The 16,924-nt window shown below is 41.3% G+C and overlaps 1 pseudogene; it reads right to left on the reverse strand.

Moving 5' to 3' along the window:
- Positions 1–5,544: 5,544 nt before the first annotated feature.
- On the reverse strand, positions 5,545–5,663 carry LOC112472963 (annotated as a pseudogene).
- Positions 5,664–16,924: the final 11,261 nt, after the last annotated feature.

Consider the following 16,924-nt stretch of genomic DNA (forward strand, 5'->3'; position numbering starts at 1 on the left):
GGGACATCGTCAGAAGGCTAACATTTGTGTAATTGGAATCCCAGAAGGGAAGGAACGAGAACTGGGGAAAAGTAATACTGAAGTGATGTGGCTTATAATTTTCTACGAGATCAACCCACAAATTCAAGATGCTTAGTGAAACCCAAGCAGGATAAAAACAAAGAAAACAACACTTAGACATACCATTGTCAACAGCTGAAAAATGAGGCAAACAGAAAACCTTCAAAGCAGCTAGATAAAAGAAGACACATTATCTGTAAAGCAATGATGGATGTCCACATTTCAATAGAAACCATGAATCCAGGAGACAATATAATGACGTTTTTAAAGTTCAGGGGAGAAAAAAACCTTGCTAATCTAGACTTCTATATCAAGGAGGGAAACTCTTTTAAGAAATAAGGTGAAACAAAGACATTTCTTGTACAAAGAAAAGGCTGAGATAATGCATTGCTGGCAGATCTATACTACAAAAAATATTAAAGGAAATTTTTTAGGCTGAGGTAAAACGATCCCAGATGAAAGCACAGAACTTCAGGAAGTAAAAAAGGGCACTAGAAAGGACAAATACGTGGGCAAACAATTGACTAATAAAATAATAATAGGAATGTCTTGTAGGGTTTATAATATATAGAAATAAATATGCAATAATAGCACAAAAGCAGAAGAGAGTAAATGGACTTGAACTGTTGTGAGGTTCTTACAGTGTTAAAATAATGGCAAACATATAAATTTAATACTATGATAAGTCTGTAATACTGTGATATGGACTGAATGTTTGTATTCCCCTAAAACAATTCATATGTTGAAACTCTAATCTCCAATGTGATAGTATTTGGAGATGGGGCCTTTGGAAAGTAATCAGGTTATGAGGGTAAAATCCTCACGATGAGATTAATGCCCTTGTAAGAAGAGATGCAAGGGAGCTTGCTTCTTGTCTCTGTCATGTGAGGGTAAAACAAGAAGACAGCTGTCTGCAAACCAGAAAGAGGTCTTCCATCAGGACTCAACCATACTGGTGGTCTGATCTTGGACTTTTTAGCCCCTGAATTATGAGAAACAAGTTTCTGTTGTTTAAGCCATCCAGTTTATGGCATTTTGTTACAGCAGCCTAAATTGTCTAAGGTATACAGTAATAGTTCAAAGATACATATTTATATCTATAGAGTAATCACTGAAATAATTTTGCAAAATGTATAACTAGAACCTAATAGAGGAAAAACTAGAATGTTAAAAACTACTTGATTATTCAAAAGAAGACAGATATCATTAGAATGGATTTTTTAAAAGCCCAATTCTATTTTATTTATAAGAAACATAGAAATAGAAAGGTGAAACAAAAGGATGAAAAGAGATACATCATTCAAACATTAATCTTAAAATATATGGAAGAATAGAAGATAACTTCTGATAACAGGCATTTATAAAAATTTATATACTTAAAACATCATTAAAAAACCCTATCATACTGAATGGAGAAATAGTAAATAGGTTTTCCCTAACATTTCCTAAGGCAATTATGTTGTTCTTATCACTTCTATTCAACATTATACTTGAAAGTCCGGTTCAATAAGGCAAGGAAAAGAAATAAAAGGTATAAAGAGTGGGGGAGGGGTGAGTAAAATGGTCACTGTTCTATACCATACAATTGCATGCATTGTAAATCCTACAGGATTTACGCTCCCCTCCCCACATTCCTCGAAACCCTACTAAAATTAAAAGAGACTTTAATAAGGTCATAAGATACAAAGTTAATATACAAAAATAAGGGTTTTTTTTTTGATATATTAGCCACAATCAATTAGAAAGTGAAATAAAAATACTATTTATAATGGCAGATATAGAGTCAATGGTATTTTGACCAAGGTAAAAAAATCTATATTACGGTGCTAGAGCAACTGGGTATCCATGCAGATAAAAATGAACCTCAATCCCTGTCACTTTCCACAAATAAACATTAATTGCCATGTTGACAAACCCAAATGAAGAAGCTGAACCATAATGATTCTAGAAGAAAACACAAAGAATATGACCTTGAGGTTGGCAAAAGTTTCTGAGAACCCAAAAAGAATCCATAAAAGAAAAAAATTATAAATTAGACTTCATCAAAATTAAAAATGTGTGCTTTCAAGAGACATCTTTAAGAAAATAAACAGGCTTAGGAAAAATGTTCACAATACTTATTTATATCTAACAAAGAACGTGCATCCAGAGTGTATAAAGAACTAGTGCAACACTAAAAATACAAACAATTCAGTTAAAAGTGGGCAAAAGATTTGTGGTAGACTTACGTTGGTGATCTCCCAATAAACTATACTGCCTTGTATCCATGCCCTTATATAGTCCCTTCTCATTGCCTCTGGGCTTGGACACGTGACTTATGTTGGCCTGTGGGGCACTAACTAGCATGATGGAAGATGACAAGTGCTTGCTATTGGTTTCTGTCTTCTTTGAAGGCTTCATCTTGGAACTTTGAGCCACAATGTAAAGTGATTTGGCCATCTCACTGGGGAGCCTGGCCAACCTCCTGCTGTTCCAGCGGTCCCAGCTGAAGCACCAGACATGTGTTAAGCCAGCTTTGACTTTCGGCCCCAGCTGAGCCTCCAGATGACTGCAGTCAAGATTATACAGAGTGAAAGAAGTGTCCAGTGAAGCCCAGTTCAGGGTGCAGGATAGAGAGCAAATAAATGGTTTTGTCATAGGCCACTAATTTTCGTGATGGTTTGTTATACAGTCATAGATCGTTGAAACATGATGTGGACAGACATTTCACACACACACACACACACACACACACACACACACACACACACACGTACACACGCACACATATAAATACAAATGGCCAATAAGCACATGAAAAGGTGTTTAACATCATTAGTTGTTAGGAAACTTCAAATTAAAACCACAATGCAATAGCATTTCATACCACTACATAGCTAAAATAAAATAAAATTAATACTATTAAATATTGGTGAGGATTTAGAGCAACTGGAACTTTCATACGTTGCTAGTGGGAGCATAAATAAGTATACCACCTCAGAAAACTGTTGAACAGCTTAGAATGTTAAACATTTACCTACCTTATCCACTAGCTACCCTACTCCTAGATATTTATTGAAGATATACAAGCTGATTTCAGATCTGGGGCAGGACATGTACAAGATAAGAGAGAGAAAACACAAGAATGTGAGCCACCTGATGATGAACACACATCACCTATAAAAGTAGGCTTGTCAAAATAAAAAAAAAGGAAATATGAATTGGATTAAGCCTCTAGATTGAACTGCCAAGTAACAGGAAATTCAGAGGAGAGAGGAACATGCTACCTGCACCAGGATGCAATTAGCAGTGACCACGGAAAATTCTGTGAGACAAATGATCTGGTTTCATGAACAGATTACAAAAAGAAAAAAGATGGAAAGGGAACCAAAGATTAAACAAAATTTACTGACACATTAACATAAAAAACAGACAAAATGAAAGTCAGGATAATGGTCCCCCTTGGTGGTAGAAGGTGGGAAAGGGTTGATTGGGAGGGGGCATGTGGAGAGTTTCTGGTGTGGGTGGCAAGGTTTTGCCTTCAGATAGCAGTGTTTGCCTTATGATGGTTCAATAACCTGTACACTTGTTTTATGTATATCTGTATCTGTGTTGTTTTTAACCTTAAGAAAAGTTCTTTAAAAACCATCCAGCCTAAACATGCCAGATCTTGTCTGATCTCAGAAGCTAAGCAGGGTCAGATCTGGTTAGTACTTGGATGGGAGACCACCTAGGAAGACCAGGTGCTGTAGGCATTAAAACAAAACAAAACAAATCCAGAACATGTGTTAAATATTCATATACCTAGGCTTCAACTCCCAGAGATTCTGATTCATATGTACCTGAATGAAGATCCTCAAATCAGCACGTTTAAGAAACTCTCATATGTTTTTATGAATTTTCTGTTGGAAGACACATTTTGAGAATCGTTGGAGAAGGCATTGGGGCGCCAGGGAAGGGTTTCACAGAGGAAAAACATGCAGAATTTTTACTTTAGAAAGATTCCCCCGGCAGCATTAGAGGAGCCTGGAGGCTGACTCATGAGGTCAGAAAAAAAGACGAAGTTCTGACAATTAGAGCAGTGGCCTTGGGGATGGATGGGATGCACAGCTGAGAGATGTCAAAACTTCAAAAAGCACTTCCAGATTCCCAATCAATATTAATCTTTTGGATTTGGGTATGAGATATCAAAATTTTAGGAAATTCTCAGGAATCCCTGAAATCATACATTATTCTATATTTGTCTTAATACTTCTATGCATTTTTAAAAATAATGATTGACCATAATAATAAACAATGAACATTTTTCTGGAGGAAGGTTATACTAAACATTTCAGAAGTTTTCTACTTTCAAAAAAACAATAATAAATGCATGTTTTATTATTATTATAAGCCAATAAAATATGACAAGATGACATCTTTCAATAATGTGTGAAAATGACCTCTACCTTACATAGACATTTGATAATAAAAATCATTATAAAGGGGGAACATTAACTCAAAATAAATGCCAAATAAAAATTATTTTAAAAATGAAATGATAATATCATGAATGTTTATTATTTAAAAGTTATTCTCAAAATGGAAATTTAAAATATATCAAGTATTAATTGCCCTGGTCTTTGTTTTTATGACAAATATTTTAGACATAGAAAAACTTATTTCATTTTGCACTGCTGCTGGTTGAATTAAAAGTGTGTCCAAACACATCCTCAAGTTCGGTGTTAGGGTACACGTTACTTCATATAACTTTCATTTTTTTCATGATGAAACATCTTGCTTTACAAAGAACTGTAGCCTATAACAAGTATTCAAACACTGGAAAATGCCAGTGTTGACCTAGTGGAAATGAATCAAGAGGCTTTGCTAAAATAGAAATGGCGAAGTTTTATCTGATGGTCTTAGGATTTGCAAATCATAAACCCTACCAAGTAACACCAAGAGAGTTCCAAAGAAAAAAGTTGAGAGTTCTTATAGCAAAAAGCAAATTTTTGAGAAAAATCAGGCCTACTTTCTTAGGCTCTGAATTGGTCTGAGATGACAATTTTCCAGATGACCAGTGGCCTGGAAAATGGATGTCAGGCCACTTGGACACGTCAACATTTTTTCCTAAGTCCCTCTGAGGGTTATCTGTAGAAATCTATATATCCTTAGGCATTGACACATGACTGAAAAATTCAAAAGTTTAAGTCCTTAGGCTAGTTAAAGTAAAATCTGTTCCTCATGCTTCAGCCCCTTTGGTCTGCACCCGTTTAGTCAGCTTCACTATACAGACCCCATTTTAAGTCGGCATAATTATAATGGCTTTATCGTGTTTTCTTCACTCATTCATCATCAGCTAACATAACTGGATAGTGTTGGATATAACGTCAAAATTGCCAATTTAGGGACTTATTTATTTTTATTTTTATTTTTTTTAGGTGAGGCAACCCTTGGTTGACCTCACAGATTGCAAGGACCTTGTCAGTTTACAATCCCTTATTTTTTTTTTTTTTAAATTTTTTATGCCTACAGCACCGGGTCTTCCTAGGTGGTCTCCAATCCAAGTACTAACCAGGCCTGACCCTGCTTATTTTTCAAGATCAGATGGGATCGGGCTTGTTCAGGGTAGCATGGCCATAGACTTAGGGACTTATTTTGCTTCCAAACGTATTATTTCTTAGGACACCACTGATAGGATTTGAATAAAGCATACTCATTCTGTGTATGCAAATATAAATACTCATTTGATTTGCAAAAATGGCTCACCATTAGCAGCAAACAGGGCCACAAACACAACTTATAACATGATAACAGCTACAAGCAAGACTGATTACATCTTGACCAGTTTTCTCCTACATGCTTCTATCCCAGGTCCTGGAAAAGTCGACCTTGACCTTGTACTCCGCCTGCCAGGATCTCCTGCTCTAGTTTTCAATATTTCTATGGGTTCCTTCAAACCGATAATACCTCTATGTTGATTGTTAAGCTTTAATTTTCACAGAGAATCATCATAGTTTTTCCTACCTCCAGAGGTTGACGTCACACAAGCCAAGAGAGCAGAGAGCTTCAAGGACAGAGTGTACAGCGGTGTGAGTAAGGTGAGGCTGAGAGAGGCTGTGGTCTAACTGAGAGAAAGTCAATGGCACGACCCTCCCGAGAGAACAATCTCCTCTGACCTCTATGTGATCTACATGGATAGCCGTGGGCTGGGACATCACGGGGTTCCAGCAGTTCTGGAACCCGCCCAGATCTTTCAGAGCCTCAGGGCCTTTGCAGTGCTGTCCCCTCTACCCAGAGTGTCTTTCTCTAAGCCTCTCGGCCATTAGTTCTCTCTACCCTTGCCTCTTAATTCCTTCACAGCATCCTTCAATCTGTCCTCTCTCCCCTCTTTCCCACAAGGAATGGCAGCTCGAGAAGAGCAATGGTCTCTCATTTCCTGCTAAATCCCAGTGCCTACAACATATCTGGCACAGAGGAAGCGTTTGATGAATATTATTGAATGAATGAACAACTGAATAGATAGAGCAGGCAAGTGCAGATGGCTATTTGACGTCACCTCTCTGGACTTCCACTTCCTCATTTGTCAAAGCGGGATGAGAACTCTTCTCTAGCCCTTTTGAACCACGCCTTGTTGGACCCAACCAGAATCCTTAGCTAAGCGAATCCAGGTTCTCTTTGGGTGCAACACTGATAGGTACCAGTGGGTGGCAGCAAGTCACTATGGTTGAACCGTGAGAAAGCCTGAGCAGCCCACGGCACAAAATACCTGAAGTTTAATCCCCCAACAGACAGCGGGGATCTTCGCCATCTGGGATGCAAGACTTTTTAGAACATAGTGTGCATGGCCTTGCTGCCAGAAGGGAGAACACTGAACACTGGAGGACCGGGATCTACGTTGTTCTGGGCTTCAGATAAATCCCTGTGGGAAGAATGGAACTCAGGCCAGATCTCAGGGGCCAAGGGAAGTACCGCTGCAGGCTGTCTGTCCCTCCAAACCTCAGCCACCCTTGCCTGCTCAGCCCAAACCTCCCAGGCCCTGGATTGCCCACATAACAGGCCCAAAGTGTAAAGTCAAACTCCTGTTATAAGTGAACGTCAATGACAATCAGAGTAGAGGGACTCCGGAAATCTTGCCACCCACCTTCCCGCTTCACAAATAGAAAAACTATGGGGAGCAGAGGTCTCCCGATGACTCAGCAAAGCTGGAGCAGAGCTGAGAGTAGAGCTAGGACCTCAGACACCAATCGCAGCCAGCTCCACTGCCTCCGAGCGTGAGCTGGTCTCTCCTGGTGCCATGTCTCTGCCCCCTATTGCGGATTTAAATATCTTCCTGAGAGTTTTCTCTGACTGGAAAAGGTAGCCTTCTTCATCACTTGGTGTTCAGTCACCCACTCTCTATCCGCCCTCCCTCTCCATATAGGCTGCTGGCCTGACCAAGATGAAGCCACATCTAGAGGCCACCCTGCCCCTGGGATGTCACTGTTACCTCCTGCAGGCTTACTTTACACCTCTGTGCCATGACCCGGAGCCTCCTCTGTCTGTTCCTGAAAGGAGCTACTGTCCCAACTCTGCCCAGTATTCTTCCCACTTGAGGCCTCCAACATTTTTTCCTCCCACCAGTGGCCAATACTCCACCCTGACCACCGTCCTCAGGCTCTGGGGGCTCAAATGTCTAAGAAGGGGAAATACGAAGGGCCTGGATTGGAGGGAAGGACACCTTATGGAATCTGGTGCAAGTCCCTTAACCTCTAGGGGCCTCCTAAATTCTATCTGTAAAAGGATGGGTGAGTGCAAGAATGAACCAGATAAGGCCTTCTTGTCTGTGATCTCAAACAAGATGGTAAAGTCCAAGACTTTTATAGAGACCCATACCCACACCTGCCCCATACTGATTCACTCAACACTGACTTCTATCTCTGCATTGTGCTTATAAAAAATCTTGGGCAGATTTGGGATCCTCCGTGTCATCATCTGCAAGATGGGGATAATATCCACATGTACCTCACAGGGTGGTCCTGAGGATTCAATGAGGTGAATGAGATAACACCTGCAGAGAGCTTAACTAAGTGCCATATAATAATAATTGTGATAAAAACAACAATAATGGTCAACATCACCAAGCCTTAAATAAGTGTCAGGCACCATGCTAAGGACTTTATGTGGGTAACTCAGTCTTTACAGTGCTAATGAGATTCGTTCTACCCAGGACCAGCTACATAATTTGTGGGACCCAAGACAAATTGAATCTATGTCAGATGAGTGACCCACAGGAATTGTAATCTTGGCACCAGGATTAGCTCCGTACCTAGATTAAGGGAGGACAAGAAGCTCCTAGTGAGTCACCTGTCCAATGTGCAGTGGCGCTGTCAGCCCAAGGTGGCGATGACTGCCACATTGCCCCGCCCTTTGAAGCTGTGGGGTCATGTGCCGGACCTCGGCTTCTTGGCTCCAGGAAAATCCATGTGGCTATAGCTGATCCAGCCCAGGTCCCTACAAAGCAGGGGGACCCAACCTGGAGCCCGCATCCCCCTAAGCCAGGGTAATACACCTATCCCAGATCTGCCCACAATGATAGGCACACAGGTGAAGCTCAGACTCTTGCTGATACATGACCATCAGAGCGCCATCAGAACCAGAAGGAACCTGGACTCCTTCTCATCTTTCTCGTCCAACCTGTAGATGGGGAAGCTGACAGGCCCACAGAGGAGCAGAGGGACCTGAGGAGCAGACCCCAGCGAGCTGGTGGTGGGCCTTGTTTCCAGCCCACTGCTGCACGTGGCAGATCCTGAATCGGTTCCTGTTCTGCTGTCCTGGAGCAGAGATTGGCCTTTTCCCATGTGCAGGTTTAAATATTTCTGTGGGTTTAAATATTTCTTTGAAAGCCTCTCCAAATGAGAAAGTTGTCTGTACCCTATCAGGTGTGGGGCTCGCTACATTCTCCCTACCTCTTCCCACGTCCTTCCCACCACCACCTGGGCCCTCCCCTCCTTGTCTCTACCTCTCCATGCAGGCTGCTAGGGCTCCCTCTGTCACCTGCTGGCCCCTCCCAACTTCCTCCACCAACTTGGACGGCCCCTTCTTCTTCTGGCTGAACCCACTTCATGCGGTCCTCTGGGACTCTCTTGACTTTTTCTGGGGAGGGGACATCAGAAGGCCTCAGGATCAGTCTCCAGGCCTGCCCTGAGTCTTCTCTGGCAGCTGCCCAGCCCAGGCTTCAGTAGGGGAGATACAAGGATTTCAAGGACATAGAATCCAAGCCCTCAGTTCTTCTCTCCCTGGGACAACTTGAGAAATGAGGCACTGTGTCCCTCGAATGCAACATGTTAGCTTGGGAAGTCTATCGGTTAGGGTGGTGGTGAAGATAATGTCATTATTTATCTAGTGCTTACTCATTACTAAGCACCCTGCCAGGTATCAAACTACTTAATACTCACAAAACCTTACAGACATGGTTACAATTATTATCCCTGTCTTATAGGTAATGAAACCAGGGCACTGAGTGGCAGGATAATAATAGAATCTACTTAATAGGATCATGGAGAGTGAATGAGATAATGCATGTAAAGCCCATAGCCTAATGCCTTCATCACATTGGTTAAGAACTCATTAAACTCGTTCACGATATTGTTGGCATTATAAGGGCCTTAAAGCTTATTTAAACCAGGGATTTTTAAATATTTTGCCTGAAAAACTAAAATATGGACCCTGTAGGGGATATTTGTCATGTCTTATGGATGCCCAGCATCTTTGAACACGTCTCCTGTAAGTCCCACCTCCCCAACATGGAAGCCAGAAATTGACTTTCTCAGACTCCTTTGCAGCCAGAAAGTGTGAGAATGTGACCTGGGCTCTCTCAGACTCCTGTGCAGGCAGTGAGAATCGACTACTATTCTAAAAGGGACTCTAGCAGTCATCATGTATAGTGGTGAAATAGCAGTTAAAGAAATTATTACCTGTTGTCAACCGGGATGAAATGCCCACTGAAAGTAAGGCTTTCGGGACCAGATGTTGGCGGCTGTAGAATGACACGAAAGGCACATGTTGGGGCTGGAGTAATTCTAACTGTAGTAGAACATTTAGAGAAAATAAACGGGCAAGCTCAGAGTCAAAATTTATTGGCACAGGACATGGCAAGAGACTCAGGAACGTTCTATGACTAAACTATGAAGACTCTCTCATCTCTTGCAACTGAAGAGATGAAGGAGCCAATAATTAAAATCAAGGTTTAAGAATACAAGTTGTCCTATTACAATGCCAGTTAAATTTACAACCTTACTTCATAAAGCCTTACTTCAGCACACTCACATGACACCCAAATGGCCAAAAACGCACATGAAAAAATGCTCAACGTCATCGGTCATCAAAGAAATGCAAAGTAAAAACACAACGAGATACTACTAATCCTCACTTGTTAGCTAAAATTAAAGAGCCAAGCATTTTGGAGGATGTAGAGCAGCTGAGTTCCCATTCCTTCTGGTGGGAGTGTAACTGGTAAGACCACTTTGAGAAACTCTTTGACACTATTGACTAAAGCTAAACATACACCGATCCTATGACTCAGCAATTCCACTTCTGAGTGTACACCCAACAGAAGTAAGAAATACTCAACAGAAATATGTCCACCAAAAGACACGTACAAGATGTTCACAGCAAGTTTATTTACAATATCCCCAAACTGGACACAATCCAAAAATCCATCAACCATAGAATGACAAGTAAATTCATGTATAATCCATGAAATACTATACAATAATAAAAAAAACCAAACTAATGTTAAATGGAAAACAGGAGTGAATCTCACAGACATAACATTGAGCAAAAGAAGCCAGAGCCAAACAATGATGCATACATACTTTATGATTCCTTTTATATGAAATTCGAAAACAAGCAAAAGTAATCTATGCCGACAGTAGTCAGAAGAGTTATTACCTCTGGGTAGGGGGCTATTGAGGGAGCCTTCTGGGGCACTGGAAATGTTCCGTATCTTATATGTTGTTCTGGGTGGTGCTAATGGAGAATAAAAAAGTATATTCACCTTTTAGATATACATATACATATATATATATATATATACTTATATTCATATATACATTCTGTATATACACAGTATATATTCATTCGGCTGTATACTTAATATAAAAAATGTATAACAATTTCAGGTCTCTGGTCTCATATGAAACTTGAGGATTGCCTTGGAAAAAATTGTAATAACGACACATGGGAAGATTTGGATCTCTCAGAGTATCTTAAACCTACAGAAAGCATCGAGATTCCCTTGTCAGCATAATTAACCCTTTTTTCCTAGACCAGTGAGGCTGTTTTTGACTCTCTAAAGATCCCTGTTATAAACTTGGGGAGGGTTGTAAATGATAGTCACTCTCTTCATGGACCTCCCCACCATTCATCATTGCCTCAAGTTCTTTAACAGCACACCCCAAGGGGATCCCATTACCAAGTCCAATGCTATAGAGGGAAACTGATATGCCAAAATAATCTAAAGGTTTTAACTAATTTACATTAACAAAAACCTGTAGAATCTGTGTGGAAATGAACTCTGAGGGTGTTAGATCCAGAATGGAGAAACATTTAAGATCAGAGCAATACAGCCATATGGGTTCCTTTACCCATATTCTGCCACGTAGGTGCCAACTCGAACATCTGGAAGTGGTTCTAAATGTTTGCTCAGTTGATCAGTTGAACCTGAACTCAGTGGCAGCATGGGGTAAATGAGGTCAAATGCCATAAATTTGCTCAGTTGATCAGTTGAACCTGAACTCAGTGGCAGCATGGGGTAAATGAGGTCAAATGCCTCAAATGCCATAAATGAGGTCAAATGCCCTGATTTCTATAGAGGAAGGGATGCAGAAATTTAAGAAGAATATTCAAAGAGCTCACCCCACCACCTAACCATGTTCCCTACAGAGGTTCAGAAGAACACAACTTCTCTACGGACAGAGAAATAAATTGGCAATCACACCAAAAAAGGGAGCACCAGCATCTCTGAAAAGCACTCTGAAAGCCACAGAGATAAAGGAAGAAACTCCTGCCACTGAAATGAACTCTCTGATTTCAGTGGGAAAGATAAGATGAGGTCCTGGAGCCTAGTAGAGGCCAAGTAACAGCATTTACAGGCGATATAGCTACCATAATGGACAGCAGGGTGGAATCAGAATGGTCAGGTCTGCAGGGATCGTTGGTGTGGGATCTTTAGGATAAAAACAGGTGTTCAGGCTACTAAGATCCTATTTGATCTGTTTAACACAAAAAGAAACTCTAAGTGTCCCTGATGACTTTTAAAATATAGGCCAAAGACAATACACAATATTTTGTGTAGTTATAACAAAATAAGAACTGATTACTGATTTAACTAAAATTGTGATAAAATATATTGGGAGGATTAAAGATAGAAGGATATAAAAGAACTCAAGTTCATACCTCAGTTTGTATCTGATGTTTAAAGCATTAAGTCATGAAACAGCATCGCAAGCTTATTATCTGGAAATATTGAGGTTAATACCAGACAGACCCTGACAGAGTTTAAAGTGATGGCCTCTGGGGGCCAAACCAAGATGAGGGGAGGCATGCTCAGAAGTCTGTTTTTGATGAATTGCAACTGTGCCAGGCAGCATTCAGGTCTGAAATTCTTAAAAAGTTAAATGTTAAAAAAAAAAATCATAAATGTCTTGCTGTATTCTCCTCACAAATCCTCTTCCCCAAGGCAGCCTTTCAGAAATATGCAAACCCCAAGCCAGCTCTCCCCTAAGCCAAACAACCCCAGTTCTCATTGGCTCAGCCTCCTCCTTCTCACCTGGTTATGAGGTATACCCAAGTCATACAGAGAGTAGGTGTCACAGTCCAGAGTCATGCTCTAGGTGCCCTTGACACTCTACAGAACAAGAAAGAACATCCTCAGTGTGGGACCTGGAAGTTTTCTATAACTACTGTGACCTCACTATCTGAGATGACCCTACAAGGAAGCTGGAGACAGTCGTCCCAGAGTGAACATCCCACATTCATTTCTGCCTAGTTCGTCCTATAGGAGCAGAGTCTGCTTACCTAACCCCAACTTGAGTCCTGGCCTTTCTGAGGCATGTTCCTGCAGACTTCAATATCAGTAAACACGAGATACTACAATTTTATGCCGGGCCTGGGGTGCAGGGTCAGGTGGAGAAAAACAAATGGAATTGGGTAAAGCAGACCCAAGTCTCCGTACCAAGTTAAGGATGTACACACTCATTGGGCAATGTGTGTGTGCGCGTGTGTGTGTGGGGCGGGGGCAGGGTCTTATTGTCTCTAGTTTATGGATGAGGAAATTGAAGTTCAAAAATTTAGATGCCTCACCCATGGTTCTACAGCTGCTATGGAGTGTGGTCGTGAAGTTCATGGACTCTGCAGCCAGACAACAAAGGTTTGAGCCAGCTTAGTGCTGACCAGGGCATGTACTTGACCTCTCTGTGCTTCCGTCAAATGCAGATACTAACAGATGTTACTTTTCGGATTTGTTGTGAGGACTACATGAGCCAATACACAAAAAGAACCAAGGATAGGGCCTGGCTTCACTGCCATCTCCCTGTAAATCAGTCTCAGCTCAGGAAGGTCAACAGATACCTTTGAAATGGGTGTTCAGAGACAGCATGACCTGCCCTGGACATCGGGTAGAAGAAGCAGCCTTCATTTACATTCTGGAAAGAACAGATGCCAGCTTCCACATAATCTGCCTGTACACGGCAAGGTAAAATTAGCTCTGCGCATCCTGGAGAAGACAGAAAATAAATCCCAGATCACCCATCCTGGAGCAGTACGGACTGAAACAGCTGAAACAGTTTGCGGGGACTCCTCTGGGCAGTCAGAGGCAGCCTCCAGGTGAGGGCCTCTTGGCTAGACAGGGCTCATGTTACAGGCAGGTCAGGAAGAAGGAAGTCCAGTTACTGGCAGTGCTTTTATGACCCAGCAATGGGTCAAAGTCATGGAGGAGACATAGTTGTTCTCTTGCTGAACAACTACGGCTTGCCTATAGTGACAACCGGAAGTGACACAGCTGTGAATGGCAAAGCCAGGATTTAAACCCAGGTTTGTCTGACTCCAGAACACATCTTGTTGGTAGGCAGAGAGCAGGTATGGCCTGGTCTTCGGTGTTGGACTCTGAGCTTGAGTCCCCCCGCTCCTTTTAGTTGTGTGACCTCCATGTTCCTGCTCGTTCGTCTTCAGAGCAGAGATTTAACAACCTTGCAGATAGTTTTTGAATTTAAAACTGTAGCATCTCTTTCTCTTCTATAATAAAAATAGCTCTCTATTTTTTTGGCTTATGTAAATAGTACATGCTCATCGTGGTCAATTTAAACAATATAGAAAATTAAAAGAAAGGAAGTAAAAACCACCTGAAAGCCCCTCCCTCCTTATGAAAACCCATGTTTTGGGACCAGTCTTAAATGTATCTATTTATGAATCTAATAAACCCAAATACTTAATATTCTATCATTAGGACAGTAACTGTATGTACTCTGTATTATAATGATAATGACTATATATATCATATATTATGTATATATTATATATACATGTAATTTTTGGCTTTCTGCCTAATAAAAACATATTTAAAATTTACATTTCTCCATGTCTTGCTATTCCCACAGCACAGCATGAAAATCCCTCCAAATCAACAGATCTAGCTCTGACTCATCATTTTTAAGGACTGCAAAATATTCCATGGTAAGGAGGGGCTTCACTTTATTTAGCTATTATCTCTCTCTCTCTAGATGGGCGTGCATTTTGTTTCTAGTTCTGTTATCATGAACAGTGCTGCCAACAACAATTTTTTGTACTTAAACCTTTCCATGCTTGTGTCTTCATTTCTGTGATACAGATTCCAGGAGTGGGGTTGCTAGGTCTAAGAGTGTATGTGGGTTTAATTTTAATAAATATTGCCAAATTGTATCCCTCCCCAAGGGTTCTTACTTTAAACATTTTTGCTGATGTGATGAATGAGCAGTCAGCTCAAACGGCCAAAATCGGTCCAAAACTGCCCAGACCTGCCTCTGCCTGCTGAGTCTGTAGGGAATTGGGTCCAATCAGAGAGCAACAGCTCAAACTGGTCCAAACCAAATCAAAATGGAATAAGTCAGTTCGAGCTTACAAATCCTTTTAACCTTTCTTCAAAGTTTCTTCTTGATTTCCTAAGAGCCATTCACTTGAATAGTCAGCACACATTTCCACCACCTGGGCTTTGGGCAGCCTGACTCATTCTACACATTCTGCAGCATCAGGATTCTGCTAAAAGATAGAGCAATTCTCTTGTTCGTTCTTAGTCTTTTGAATTACAAGAAAACCATCTTCACACTCTATGACTGAAAGGGGATTACTTGGCAAGAAACTGAGGGATCTCAAGGAACCCGGGAAAGACAGAACCAGAAACTGGAAAGCTATCAGGAGCTGAGGTGGCCACTTCTCTCATTCATATCTTCATTCTGACTTCATTTTCAAGGGGAAACCAAGGCCCAGTGGGAAGATGGCTTGTTCAGGGCCAACCGCCCATTAGGAGCAGTGCCCCATTGCAATGATCCTCACCAACACTAGAGCAATGCCTGCTCCCAGCACGCTTTTTTACCCACACCTTTCCATCACACCCTGTACCTCTCCTTCACACTTCTCCTTCAGCACCGTTGTAATGATTTATTTCTACCAATTCCATTTTCTAAGGGTTTGCATGAGTTTGATCATGGCGCATTTTTTCTTTGTGTGTTTTGTAATTTGGGATCGTGAACTCATCTCTATCTCTCTATCTGTTGGTTGAGGGTGTGAATCTCCAGAACTGGTTTTATTAGCTTGTACCAGGCATCCCTGGGATATTACCAGCCACAGACCAATTTGTAGATTGCTTTCTCAGCTTAGGGGTCTCAGACCACAAAGAAAAATATAAGTTCAAATTCTACCCCCTTGGCAGGGTTGGCCTGCAGTTGTGAATTCTTAAAGGAGATTTTTTTTTTTCTTTTCATCCAGAGCAAAAGTCAAGATGAATAAGCTTCCTGGTTATCTTTTTTCTTTTTTTTTTTTTCGGTCCACCCTCTAACTGAGGTTGTGTCTCTACAAGAGTTTGGGATTCTTGTAGGAAGTCTCAGATCTAAATATCTAGGTCCTTCTTGCCAGGCATCTCATATCTTATTTCCAGATGGCTATTAAGAGCCAATATGCTTGGTTCCCCCAGGCAGCCCCAAGATCAGCTCCACACTTACTGTTCTGGGTTTAGTTTTCTCTTTAGTTTTGATCCTTGGGTTTTTCTCTTTCTTATGAGCTCAGCTGTGCTTCTAAAATAAAGTGATTATATATTATCCAGCAAATCTAGGTGTTTTGTGTGAGAGGGTTTTCGAGTTATCTTCTCTGTCATTGTACGAAAACCACAAATCCTAATGACTTCTTTCTTGTCCATCTCCCTGTACCACATACTGTCTATTGATACTCAGCCTCACACATGTCCTTCTATGCCTTTTGATGTTTTGTGCCACCAGGTGGAAGGCCTGCAAACTACATTTCCCAGATTCCCTTGCCAGCTGTGTTTCTGTTGCTTTCTATCAATGAGAGACAATCATACCAGGGAAGTAGGTGGGAAGAAGGTAGAAGACATTTTGCTCCTGGTAGTACTTCCTGTAATGAGCAGTGAAGCAGCAGCAGCTATGGGTGACTGAGCTCCTGCATTGGAACCAGTGGCTCTTACAGAGGCAACAGAGGGCTATTCCAGGCTGCCAGCCATTCTGACAATGGAAGTGGCAGCGGCAGGAATGTGCAGCTTCCTGCAGGGCCGTGGTGACCTTAGGAACAGTTGCACTATAGTGCAGAAAAAGGACTGTGGGCTCAGATGAGCACTGACTCCCACAGATAAAAGGGGTCCTGATCTCTTTAGAGCTCTCAG

The sequence above is a fragment of the Pteropus alecto genome, unplaced genomic scaffold, assembly GCF_000325575.1.
Source record: "Pteropus alecto unplaced genomic scaffold, ASM32557v1 scaffold39, whole genome shotgun sequence".
NCBI classification, from domain to species: Eukaryota; Metazoa; Chordata; class Mammalia; order Chiroptera; family Pteropodidae; genus Pteropus; species Pteropus alecto.